Source organism: Thermobia domestica, chromosome 10 (genome assembly GCF_964235325.1).
Source record: "Thermobia domestica chromosome 10, izTheDome1.hap1.1, whole genome shotgun sequence".
NCBI lineage: Eukaryota > Metazoa > Arthropoda > Insecta > Zygentoma > Lepismatidae > Thermobia > Thermobia domestica.
This window is the reverse complement of record NC_137463.1, coordinates 235,681,090-235,695,879: the sequence shown is the minus strand read 5'-3', so window position 1 is coordinate 235,695,879 and position 14,790 is coordinate 235,681,090. Positions and strand designations below refer to the sequence as shown.

Genomic DNA, 14,790 nt, shown 5'->3' with positions numbered 1-14,790 from the left:
ACCATAACCCATATTAAATATTAACTACAGGCATTATTGTACACATCGAGCACAATTTTAGTTACATATATTGAAAACAAAGCACAGGCGATGTTTGTAAAAAATAAATAAATAAAGTTTAAGTAAGACTTGCGATCGGGCTTCTTGAACCCACCCCATATTTTTCCTACAAAAAAAACAAAACAACAACAAAAAAAAAACATTGAAATCTGCTCTGGGACTAAGTAGGACGTAGGTGTTCCAAGAATAACAATTTATTTACTCCAAAACACAAAGACAACATGTTAAGAGATACTGTCAAATAAGCTATTAGACATATTGTAGATACTAAAACATAAATTGATTCCTCTAATGGTACAAACTCTCCCACTTAGCCCAAGAGAAGTATTTGAAATTGAATAATACATAGTTACGACAGTGCTGCCATGCATGGCTAAATAGGACCTCACAATAAATCTGAAATCGCGTTCATCAACGGGAAATGCGAAATCACAGATTTATCAAAATGGCTAGTTAAGGCTAATTCTTCTTCAGTAAACACTGTCGGATGGCCCGGATTCTGCAATCATCTGTTCTACAAGCTTCTTTTTATGGTGGAACAACTTATCTTCAAATGAGCTTCAGTTTCTCTTTACGACATTTTCCCTGACCGAATTGCTGCTAAACATTCTTCAAGCTTTTGTTCTGTAAAATCAGCATATTTTCGACTTCCAAGCAATCTTTTATATTGATGTGCCATTATGTACCGGTATGCGTAAGGAAACAATGAAAAATCCTTACATGTGTGACACGTGACAACAGATCTCTTATGTTCCATTGATAAAGATAACAAAGGATGGGGTGGGACAAAATATCCATATTTACCAGGTCATATGTACACACTTCATAAATAATGAAATTATGCACACACCTTGCTGTATATGAGAAAGTTTACAAGTCAGTTTTATTAGCCTATATGTAATTACTTATGTGTTTACTTAGCATTGGATCCACTTTCTTGCAAATAACGTCCACATATAAAAGTTTGGCACGCAATAAACAAACTCCTTTCGTGAACGACCTTTCTCGTCAATGCTGCTACTTCGTTGCCTATCATAGAACTAGTTTCAAGGTGTGTACCTCTGCACTATGATACCGTTTAACGGATTTGACAGTGAAGTCACTCAACATTACATTGCATATAAGAGTTCAAACGACGCAAACATTTTTCTTGGTATGGGTCCAAATAACATTTTCAGGGTCCAAATAGCCCGCAATCACGGTATCAATGCTTAAAGTGACAATCAACAACAACCTAATTCCCTATTACATGCAGTATGATATTGGTTAATTGCGGTTAATTGCAAATAACAGTTCAAATACACAAAATGAGTTTATTTATATTTTCTGAGTTTTGGGAGAAGACAAACTTTTGCACATTTACAGCTGGACGGAGTCTAAGCCAATGTATGGCACGAGGATGGGTAACTCCTTTATTTTGTTCCAAGGGATAAAGTACGAAAAATTGACAATTAAGTAAATTATATGAATGAATAGATGAGTAATTAGGGTTAGGAATGTAACGCACATCGAAAGTGGGTAATTATCGTTACCTGTATACCACAGATAATCATCCTGATATAAAGAAGTCTCAAGTTTTATAATGTGAAAATTATTTAAAAAATATAGTACTTAAACTACAAATTTGATAAGTAAAGTTATTTTCCTGTCTCTAATTCATCTATAAATTCTAATTAGAGTGGGTAACTAATTACACAAGGATGTGAAGTATGTTCAATTTTCCATAAATTAAATAGCTAGTTTACACATGATAGTTTTATCGTGATCAATTCCTAACCAACCGAAAACAAATCTAAATTTATGTAAGTTTGCACTCTATGTTGGAAGTTATATATTCGAGACGCTGTGTTAAGCTGTTCAAATAAAACACGTAATAACAATAAAACTAGTACCTTTCTTCAGTTTAATGAAGTGACATTTCGGAAATGATCTATTGTCGAAAGCTACACTTACTGATGAATCGTTATCATATCAAGAATCATTGCGATTTACAAAGTAGTATTCAGTCATAGTATAACCTACAGGATTAATACTGCATCTCTATGTTACGGTTTCACTCTTTGTTCAAAGAGGAATTTCCAAGAATTCATTATGATATAAATCAATCGTTTCCTATTGGATATTCGATGACATCATAGTTTGTTGCTCATATTGTCAAAAAGATACACAGAGAGAGCAAGGACAAAACAGCAAACTTAGCGTTGATACAAAAAAGTGTTGATAGATAAAAAGTTTGTGGCTCTGTGGATTGATAACGAGTCAAACATCGCCAACACTTGTTTTATTGCATTCCACCTATGTCGTTCTCTCTCCTTCTTTATTCAACCTGTTATCTCTGTCCTTGCTCTGGTTGTAAGAAGCCCAATCCCACGTCACATATCAACCAGTTGGAAATAACTCATATAAATCATCTGCAACTCATTACCTGGCATTATACAAAAGAAAAAAAATTATCCTGATGACAAATACAATAGTTTTAGTGTAAAAGAGTGAATTATGGAGATACTAAAATTAACTTTCCTTCTTATGTCCGCCACGTTAAATTCGTGTGCAACTGAATGATATATTTGTATATTGTGTATCGAATATTCAAATATGCCGAATTCTGTGTATTTCTAAAGAGCGGTTCAAAAGTGACACGTTACAAGAAAGCCCCCTCATTCTCTCCTTTGAAAATTTAAAATATTTTAGATCACGTAAACCTGCCCATTTTGGAATAACCTCACGCTAACACCATCAATTCGACAACACCCTAACATCACTTTGACCTCACGCTCAAAGCATCAACCCAACATCACACTCACTTAACCTCACGTGTACATGGTGATTTGAAACTTGCACTTACTTTTGTTAGTGTGAGGTTTAGAGCACTGACGTTATGAGGTCGAACACGTTTTGTCTCAAGAGACAACTTGTCATCACATCAAAAATCATTCTAACACAAAAGAAAATTTGCATAACGAAACAATTTTCAAAATGTTTGATATTTTAAAAGCTCATTAATTAAATTTTTGAAAGAACGATACCTAGAAGGAAGAGGAAAGCTAAAACTAATTTGCTACCATGTCATCTACTCTTAAGACATGGATAACAGAATGAATTTCAGGTATAAGTTTATCACGGTCATTAACCCTAGTATTCCAACCTTGTATTTCCTCTTACATCGGAATATGGGATTCTAAGATGTATAGCAGACTCTTTAATTTAATTCGAAGTCCAAGGGGACACGAAAAAATTCAGATTATCCAAAATTTGAATATATATATATATATATATATATATATATATATATATATATATATTTGGTCTAGGAATTAATTCGTGCGGGCGGACAAGAGATGGCGCAACGAACGGAGCGTCCCATAGTTCCGTGTATCCACACATGTGTTGCAAACCCCTGTCATCGCGTATCGTTCGTAGTATAGGGCAGTGAATTAAAGCGTCAACAACACCAGTTTGCAGTTAAGTGAACATGGCGCAATTTGTGCCTGATAAAGTGTTTTTGCGGGGTGTCCTGCTGCATTACTTTAACATGCAGAAAAGTGCGACTGAAAGTCATCGTATTTTGGTGGAAGTGTATGGTGACCATGCTCTAGCTGAGCGAACGTGTCAGAAGTGGTTTGCACGGTTTAGAAGTGGTGGTTTCGGCTTGGCAGACCAAGAGCGAGCTGGACAGCCAAAAAAATTTCAAGACGAAGAATTGACAGCATTGCTCGAGCAGGATTCGTGTCAAACGCAGGAACAACTTGCAGCAGCATTAGGCGTTGATCAAACAACATTCTCCAAACGCTTGAAAGCCATGGGAATGATTCGAAAGATGTCACATTGGGTTCCACATGAATTGAAAGACAGAGACGTTGAAAGACGAAAAACCATTTGCGAATTGCTGCTTCAACGACAGAGCAGAAAGGGGTTTCTGCATCGAATTATTACGGGTGATGAGAAGTGGATCCATTACGAGAACCCTAAACGAAAAAGGCCTGGGTGAAACCAGGTGAACCAGGTCCATCACAACCAAAACGAGATATTCACTGTGCAAAGGTTATGCTGTGCATATGGTGGGATATGAAAGGTGTGGTGTACTATGAGCTGCTGCAACCGGGTGAAACTATGAATGGAGAACGTTATCGACGACAATTAATGCGTTTGAAGCAAGCTCTGGCCAGAACACGACCAGAATGGGAGAACAGACATGATAAACTTATTGTTCAACATGATAACGCTCGCCCACATGTCGCAAAACCGGTCAAAACCTATTTAGAAAATGTCGGATGGGAAGTTTTACCCCACCCGCCGTATTCACCAGACGTTGCTCCTTCGGACTACTACTTGTTCGATTGCATGAACAACGATTTGATTGGACAGCGGTTTACTTCTTCAGAAGATATCGAAACATGGGTCTCTGACTGGATCGCTTCCAAGGATGAGGACTTCTTTCGCTACGGAATCCGTACATTGCCTGACAGATGGGCGAAAGTGGTGGCTAGCGATGGACAATATTTTTCTTAAGGTATTTATGTATTTTGTGTTTGTACTACAGCTTCAATGTGTGCGTACCAACCGCACGAATTAATTCCTAGACCAAATATATAAATCAACTGAAAAAACACACACCACATGAAAAAGATCATCAATACGCAGTAGATTTTATTTTTAACGTAGGATATTTACGTGATCCAATACCACAAACAAAGAAATAAACAACATTTACTCTTACATAACTTAGGCGCACGTACAGTCAGCGACAAAACTTTTTTTCCGTTTGATAAAATTAGTTTCGTAAATAACTTAGGAATGGAAGTACAATTTGAACACAGTTTTAAGTAAATTAAAAAGAATGTAATTTTCTGTACATTCTAACCATACCTACCGTTTTCCAAAATAAATTTTATCAAACGAAAGGAACATTTGCTGATGGTTGTACAATACACTTAAGTACAGTACCGCTACCAGATATACTGAGTTCACACACAAAAACACGTCAAGTAACAACCCTATTATATTGTTATTTAAATCTTTGTTTCTTTTGATTTAATTGTTTTTACATGGTCAAGGAAATTTCCAATTTCACTTATTTTAAAATGTTTAACAATTTCGAAAACTTTAAGCAAATTTGGTACACACACACGCTTTCCTTACATTATTGGCGATCTCCTCTTTCTTTATCATCAGATAGATATTGTTTTTATGACAGTCTTCTATATGGCAGCCTATTGATACTGGAACCAATTGAAACTTCATTCTTCTGTCTGCAATCTATCTAATACTAAAAATTCTTGTACTGTATTACTTCCAATTATCCAAACAAGAGGTTCAAATTACCCAATATTTATCCAATATTGGTTAAATTTACCCAATATTTACCCAATATTGGTTAAATTTACCCAATATTTTAGCATTGTTTTCAATACCATAGTTTAAAACAATTTGGAAACAAGTAGAGTAATTTGGGGGAAGTGACCATAGGGGTAAAGTGAATAGAGTTAAAGTTAATTATATGGGGCAACAAAGTATGATCGGCGCTGACCTTGCAAAGCCCCTGTGTGTACAGTGTTGAATCTGGGGTCAACGAAGAAGGTGGCGTACAAAGGAAAGAAGTGAACTATTGAGTGCAGCGAGCACGGACAGCAGAAAGGACAAGTAGATTTGTAAGCCTTTTTTGTTGCTAGGACAATTCTTTTCTGAAGTAATTTTGTTGCACCCAATACTTCCACAGCAGCATGGGGTGATTATTAAGTACGCATGCCTATAGATGTGCCTCAATATAGAAAATATATTGCGCACATAAAGCTACAGAACATGTTTTGAAAAAAGACGACGAGCTGGGGTGAAGTGACTAACATATTTTGGGGTGATGTGAATATTACTGTTAATCATTACATGTATAAAATATGGAAAAAAAATATACTTACGTCTAACTATTTCTTGTCTGTCCTCCAAACCACAATCTCTTACAGGAGAAACCTGGGTTCAAAATTTATTGGGAACTCAAATATTGTGCCCTTTCTTGTAAGGTCAAACAACTCAATGCTCTCGAGACAGTACTTTGGACACGATCTCGGGTTGGTATGTCTATTTGCTTCTTAAGCATTTCTACAACAATAGCTTATGCACTTTCACATCATGTAGGTGTTCTTCGTTAGTTATATACTCATTATATAGAAGTCTATATCTTGTTATTTACATTTTGTCGAGGACACTTCTTGTCACTACTTCACTCCATAGGTATATTCACTTCACCCCCATGTGTGGGGTGAAGTAAATAATTTACCTTGTATGATTCATTCCTTTCTATGTACGTTACCTCAGACACGATATGAACTATACTTCATTTTTAGAATGCAGAAGGTCTATCCTATTATAACGACCACTAAATGTGTGTTATTATGAAAATCACAAGTTTGTAATTAGCTTAATGCTTGTTTTGCATATTTTATATGTCGTTATATTCCTCAGGTCGTATATTTTATATAATCTAGGTTACTGTTTTATCAAAATCCATCTAAACACTTCATTTAGGTATTATCTTTTTTTTATTGTAGTACGTAATAAATTACATTTATTGTAGTACGTAAAAACATTTACACACTTCGTACATGTATATATCACAAGATGGATTCTCTATATATTATATATTTTTCGTTGCTATGACGACTTACAAAACATGTCATATCACTATCACAACAGAACATCAATCATAATAACAGAAAATAAATTACATCTATTTCTCTTTATATTTTCTTCTTCTTCCTTTTGAAAAGCTTGTGCATATTTTAAAAGCACATTTTGTCCGTAAATACAAGTTATTATATAAAAATTACACAATACCGTTACACTATTCATATATAATTGTCAATCAACCGTGCGCTACCATTTCTGTGTAAAATGTTTTCACTTTCATGCTTACTATGTTCACTTCCCCCCGAATACTTTATGCCTAATTATTTCTAGAGAATTACGAATGGCAAATATACTGACAACTACTATTGTTAAAATTGCACTTGTCTAATAAAGCTTTATACTGTCATTTACTACTTCAAACATATTATGGATGTGACTGTAAAAAGTTAATATTTGGTTGGATCTGGAAGGGATTAAATTAGTGCCCTGTGTATAGTTGATGCTTCAAATTCTTATTTATTATTTATAGAATGTTTAGATATAATCCAACCTAAATTCAAAGCACAAACAACAATAGACTTTAAAGCACACATAAAATCAATATTGCGACGTCATTGATTCTAAATTACAACCTTCATTAAAAAAAAAAATAGTGCTACGTTTCCACATATATCGGATATATCAACGAAATTATCAGACCTAAGACACACAAAGCTACTTTATTACTTTATCAACGTCGTGTTACAACCTCTCCTTACACATGTTTATTTCAACCATAAAACGACTGACAATTGGATTAGCACTTTCGCTGTTGGGCGTATCCAGATTCCAGCTCCCTCCGAGTGAAATACACTTTTAAAATATGTATATCATATAGATTTATTATAGAGAAAATTAATCTTGAAACATTCTGTTTTAAGATGAATACAACATTTGTTGATATCAGGTGGAATTAATTGGTACACTATTAGTACAAACGAATGCCCTTTGACTCACATAAAAAAAGAAAAGATAAACAAACACAATGGGGAAAGGTGCAAACCTTGTTTACGTATTACTGTTACATTCAGTAAAATCTTTGCTATTTGTTCATCCATTTACATTCCTGCATGTATTACTACTGAACAATGTAAGTAGACCTTAGAACAAAACATTCATCTATGTTCCTCAGCAGAGTACCACAGCGGACTACCATGGACATTAATATTCTAATTTTGACAACCAGTTCTGTATATGTATCTCTCTCTCTCTCTCTCTCTGTATATATATAATATATATTTTATATAATATATTGTATAATATATTATTATTATTATTATTATTATTATTATTATTATTATTATTATTATTATAAGTATTCTGCCTTTCGGCAAGTCCTGGAACTAAAGAGTTTTTTTCTTTTTTTTAATTTTAGATTTAGGCCTGGAAATGTTTCTCAAACGTTTTTCGATCTTCAGCTTCCTCTTTTAACACTCAATATTTTCTTCTGTTTCTCAAATCATCGATCAGTTGTGTTCTTCTTCTTCCTATCCCTCGCTTTTCTTCCATATTTCCTTCTATGGCAGTATGAAGAAGTCAGTTTGTTTGTAAGATGTTTCCAATCCAATTTGCCTTCCTTCGAAGGATGCTGACTAGAGGTGTCCTCTTCTCTCCTATCCGTTTGAAAACATCTTCGTTTGTAGCACTCTCTGTCCATTTTATTTTCTCCATCTTTCTTCAACACCATATTTTGAAGCTCTCTAAACACTTCTTCTCTAACTTTCGTAATGTCCAAGTCTCTGAACCATACAGTGCAATGCTCCATATATAGCACTTGACCAACCTCTTCCTAAGTCCAATATTGAGCTTGGTAATTAAGAGTTCTCTTTTTTTGTTGAATGCTTCTTTAGCTATGGCTATTCTTAACCTGATCTCTTTGGTGCAGTTAGCGTCTCTCGTCAAAATACTTCCCAGATACTTGCAATTCTCGACCTCTTCAAGTTCTTTTTGTTCTACTCTGACCCGTAAGGGCGCGTTTCCTCGGGATATTCTCATGACTTTCCACTTTTCGATGTTGATTTCCATTCCATATAGTTTTCCAGTGTCAACTATTTTGTCAATCATCTCCTGTAGTCCTTCTTCGGTTCTAGCCATAAAAACCGTATCATCTGCAGATTATATATATATATATATATATATATATATATATATATATATATATATATATATATATATATATATATATATATATATATATAGATAGATAGATAGATAGATAGATAGATAGATAGATATAAACACAGTGGAGGATCCAAGGGGGCTATAGGGGCTATAGCTCCCCCCTTGACGCTCAGGTATACACTGGATAAAATGGGCTTCGATCCTGCTTTACACTGGATAAAACGGCAAAATATGATTTAGCCCCTCCCTTGATCATATCTTGGATCCAGACCTATATTTATTGGATACCACAAGTGACTAGCACAGACGTACACAGCATCCTAATACAAGGTGGTGGGATGAAATTAGGTAGCACTGCCAATATCTTAGAAACGATGGAAACACCTTAATCCAGCAATGGATCAATAATTGTTTATAATGGTATGTATACGTTTCAAATATAAATAATCCTCACCACTACAATCATGTACTCATGGATCCAGTTAGTTCTCAATCTTGATATCTAAGCATTTGAAATTAAGAAATAAGCATTGAATCATTGTTCTGAGAAATCATATGTTTAACCCTGCAATTGTGAGAATTTCTAAAAACATAGTTAAACTAAGATTTACTGTTCGTGGGTATAACTGGGTAAAATTTACTGTTGTGTCTGGGTGTAACAAACGGTTCTGCAAACTGGAAATACTTTAACAACCGGTTCTAGTGAACCGGTGCGAATTGGCTGAATAGAACCATTGCGAATACCCAAAGTAAGAAAGATTCAAGTACTCACATGAATTTCACATTGAAAATAATAAGTGAATACGAGTTGCAGCCTTTTTGAAAATTCTTCACCCAAAGGTGAAGAATTTCAATATTCTTCATATAATATTCAAATGTCAAAATATTCAGAAAATGCCCAATGTTAGTGAGAGGGGCCAAAATCTGTATTAAAACTCTTACATAAAAATAAGTGAAAATCACATTTAAGCGTTCTCGAAAATTCCGTTCCTAAGGGGATAAAGCGCGGCGACTTCTATAATATTAACAATTTAGATATTTTTTTCACAAAATGCTGAATGTGAAGGTGGTGATGTGAAATATAATATTTAAACTCTTCATTCAAAAAAAATCCTCTTCTGGAGGAGAAATGGGGCAATTTACATAGGATATTCAAATTGGCGGTTTTATATTAAATTAACTGTAACCTTGTGAAGAACTGACACTTATAATAATAATAATAATAATAATAATAATAATAATAATAATAATAATAATAATAATAATAATAATAATAATAATAATAATAATAATAATAATAATAACAAGAAGAAGAAGAAGAAGAAGAAGGACCTATATATGTAGGGGTCTATATGATATGAGTTATGAATATTTTTTTAATATTTTGAAACATGACATTTTGTTTTGTGTTACTATGTCAAAAGCCCTCTGAACCTCTTCGAGAACAATTTGTTACGTACACCGTTAACTTGTCATGCAGCCTCAGCTCTGAGAATGAATCCTAATCTTCAAACAAACAAACAAATAAGAAGCAGTTCTATGTACAATATAATATGAGCAGGGCCGGATTTAGGGTGGGTGCAAAGGTGCACGTGCAACCTCCCCCTTTCATGTAAATATACACAATCTAAAGTGAGATGATAGCAGTGCAAATAGCAACACTTTCCGAAAATATCTTGTGTCATGTTTCCGTTTGGGCTTAAAGCAAAGGGAAGTTTTGCAAAATCCATAGTTTAAGTCAATTTTCTAAAACTTGAAAGAAAAATATTCACCGAGAACAGATACTTAGCATTTCCTCATTCACACCACAGATGCCTAAAGGCATTTAAAAATTTCCAATTCAATTAAAATGTACTGGTAGTTATTGGTGCACCCCTTCAGAAAATCCTGGATCTGACCCTGAATATGAGATTTTCTTTCAGCTTTAATCAACAAGGATAATTGTATCCACATACGCTTTTATTGTATCTGCATCTTTTTTCTTTCAACAAGAGCGCAACGTTAGCCAAATCACTGTCTGTATAGTTTATGAACACATTTCACAATGCCGATAACTGTATAAATTATGTTTCATGTAGTGACACGAGATCTTCGCGAACTGCTTGGAGTGCTCGTGTTTGAAGTTGGGACTTCAAGTCTTGCCTATTCAAGTTTTACCTAATACCCATAGCTATGAAAATGTCAATCAAAATACTGACACAGAGTTACTGTTCATATTAGGCAAAAATTGATTTTTTTTTAAAAAAATCTTATTTTAACTCGCATACTTTGGTAGTCCTTGTATTCAGTAAAGGATTTTAATGGATGCGACTTCCGAAACTGTCCCATTTATTTTTGCTGTTGTACACAATATATGATAATTATTTATGGAAGAATTTTCTATTTCTTTACTGTGCTCTTCCTTTGAAGAGAGAAATAATGTACCATCATATAGAACTTCCGTAATTCTAGAAGTAATTAGCAAGAAGGAATTGCAATGGAATCCGCAAGAGATGACAATCGATTTTGAAAAAGTCAGCTGTCAATTGCGTTTCAAGATTTTTGCGAATGGAAGAATCCTAGTATGTTACATACACTATTCTTAATATTTTTGCAGAAAGGTTTAAGAAATAGGATTGGCTCAACCACTTTGAATATCGAGAAGATGAATATGTCTGAAGGAAGATAAAAAGAGACATTTTTTTTAAGAAGACGAAGTACCTGATATTTTCATTCATACTATGGAAAACACCATACGTATCACAGGCAAGACTTCCGTGACTATATAGTTGAGACACGGCTGGACGAGAATGAGGCGCATTATTTTATGTAAGTAGCATATAATCTCTTTTATTCCATTTTAACAGTAACTAGTGGCGTACGCAGTCATTCATCAGTGGGGATTCAAGCACTCTATCTCATATCCTTTCGGGACAAGAATGATTTTTGTATATGTATTTTAATTAACATCAAGTAGCCTACTTCCACACTTGGCATACTGTCTAGATCTGCTGCGGCGTTCGGCCTAAATTTCAGACCGGCTCCATTAGATGCATCCGGTCCGTAGTTCCTCAGATGTAGGTTCCGGTTCCGCAGTTTCTTTCTTGTGCACGAGGTGCACCTCAAGGTGTATCCTTTTACCTTGATTTGCAAATTGCAATGTAACTCCTATTCTATAAGGAAGTGGCATACACCCACTGTGCAGCCAAACTGAAGTCTTGAGTGCCCATCAATTAACCTACTGATTGAGGCGGTCTTGCTAGTGGAGTCAGGTCCCATGCTTTGAAGGCATGATACTCAAGCGTTAAGGCAAGCTCACCTACCGCACGTGCTCGCCGTTACCCAGATTCCTGAGATAAGTCTAAATGAGCTATCGAATCCCGCGGTATGGCCACAGCCCGGCAGAGTCCAACCCAATTTGGGAGTTCTATGCATGCCCAAGGGGGCTTTTTCAATCCCGGCCCTAATTACCTCTATGTGTTCTCTAGCTACTTCCTTCCGTGTAGAGGTACCATGCACATATCGAGATACTCTCGTCTCTCATTCCGGATCCAATGACACGTGTTAAGTCTCCATTTCAGTTTCGCGCTAGCCCCTTACCCCGAAGAGCTCCCCTCCTCCTACTGGGATCAGAAATTGTTGCCCTGATATGTCGGATAGGCACTTTTCCCTAGTCACCGTTCAGTCTCCCTGCAGGTAGTAAGCTGACATTCTTACCCCGGTAGGAGCTTCCAAGAATATGAGACTTCCTCTAATTATAGTAGACGTACACTGTATATTACCAGAGCCAATGACTGATGTAAATCGTCTGCAAGCAGAAATTTTCATTCGGGAGTCGGGTGACCTTCCCTGGTAGGCTTGCCCAAGCACTACAGGACTACCTATCTTTTACGTGTTTAGGTTGCACGTATACGTTATACCTAAGCTACCTTCCAAACTCAATGGTACGTGAAAGCCACAATTGGGAGAACTATCACACCCTTCCTCGGTTGGACTGTTCGATCAATACCGATTTTTCTCTATTTACGGAAGAGGTACACCGTACATTACAGACTTTATGGCTTATGTAGGCTGTAGTGATGTCAACCGGCTCGGCTCGGTTCAACTAAGCCATCGGCTCGAGCCGGCTCGGTTGCGATGAGCCATCGGCTCGGTTCGTCTCGGCTCAGGTGAGCCATCGGCTCGGTTCGGCTCAGCTCAGGTGAGACATCGGCTCGAGCCGGCTCAGTTGAGGTGAGCCATCGGCTCGGCTCGGTTCGGCCTAACTGAGCCGGCTCGAGCTGTTGACAACACTAGATTGAAGTTGCTAACTACGTGCTACGAAATATTAAAACAAAAGCCCAATTTTCGAAGTTGGATTATTGAAGACAAACAAAATGATTTATATTTGAGTTTGTAGTAATTCATTTGTTAATCAATCTCTTAAATCGCTGGGGACTAGTTGGAGCTCTGTTGTAAATATCATTCAAGAAACTAATTAAATAATAGTACAAATAGGTAAAAGTTCGAGTACGCCTACAACTATTATTGTAAAGGTCGTGTAACAGCATCTATGCAGTTTTTTTTTCAAGACATCCTTTGTGTTTATCTTGACTTATTTTGTTTTATTACTTCCATCTATTTATCAATAACTGAAAAAATATTTCTAAGCGAACTTGTATTTTTTATTTGTTGTTAATCAGGACGATGTTGCGCCTAACCGGCTCAGCTCGAGCTTCGGCTCGGCTCGGCTCACCTGAGTCATCGGCTCGAGCCGGCTCAGTTGCGATGAGCCATCGGCTCGGCTCGGCTCGAGCCGACTCGGTTGCGATGAGCCATCGGCTCGGTTCGGCTCAGCTCAGATGAGAAATTGACTCGAACCAGCTCGGTTGGGGTGAGCGATCGGCTCGGCTCGGTTCGGCCAAAATGAGCCGAGGGCTCGAGCTGGCTCGGTTTGGTGAGCTGTTGGCTCGGCTCGGTGGTGACTCCGCAATAGTCATTTGGGAGCGGAGGCTCCCCTGGTAGGGTCGTGGATTCTGCATTCAGTAGAATACTTAAAAAAAAAAAAAAAAAACTGGGACGAACGATTTGTTCTACTATTTCACTTACATCAGCAGAAATATGCGTTTAAGTATCCCAGCCCGGACCCAAAAGCACGTACAAAACGCTCTTTGAGGTCTGTACTTACATCATCTTCCCGATAGGGCGTTGGATCCAACCCTCTGGGCACATCAACTACCCTTCTTTCATATGTGCTGTGGTACCACGTAGTCTTATCTCACGAACCCAAGGACACGACCTAGTTGCCCATTTCGAAGGATTGCCGAAGCCTCACCTCTGCCAGTAGGTTGTCCTAGTTGTCTCTGGCAGCAAACAACACAATGCACTATCATCGCGGCATCAGGGCATAACGAGAATAGCGTGTTTCCATCCACTTCTCGAATTCAAATCTCCCCCAAAAGCTACGAACTGCCACATTGCAAGCAATTTAGACCTAGGCAAAAGGGGGTTTCTCCCTCTTTCTCAGCACTTCCTTATCACTTCACAAACTGTTCAACTCAGGTCAGCTCATCATACCAATCCAAGAAAATTTCTGTAATCTCTGTGCGTCTGCCACAACTACTGAATAAAAAAAATGTTGTGCGTAATGTGGTTTCCATTGTTTAAAAGAAAGGTCTTTCTTCAGAATGATGGTAACTGCATCACGTGTGGGCTCTTTGATGCACTGATTTCTTTGAGCTTTTCACGAATATATCACTAACTCTAGATATGTTCTATGGTATTCTCGAAATGGATGGCACTTCTGATCTCCTTCCTGTTATTAAATTCTAATGGCAAATTTTAATTGTTTTTGATTCCAGTGTTATAAGGATTCCTGGTTCAAATCTCTACCACCTTTGCACTTGAACAACAGATCGCAATGTCTCATATCAAGATGCTACTCTGGCTCACTCTCCCACGCTTAACACAAGCGATATTTCAACTCAAACT

General features: G+C 36.7%; 1 long non-coding RNA gene across 1 annotated transcript in view; it reads right to left on the bottom strand.

The window, feature by feature from the left end:
* Positions 1–14,790, bottom strand: part of LOC145663104 (uncharacterized) — a 645,511-nt gene that overhangs the window by 117,083 nt on the left and 513,638 nt on the right. The window lies entirely within an intron of this gene.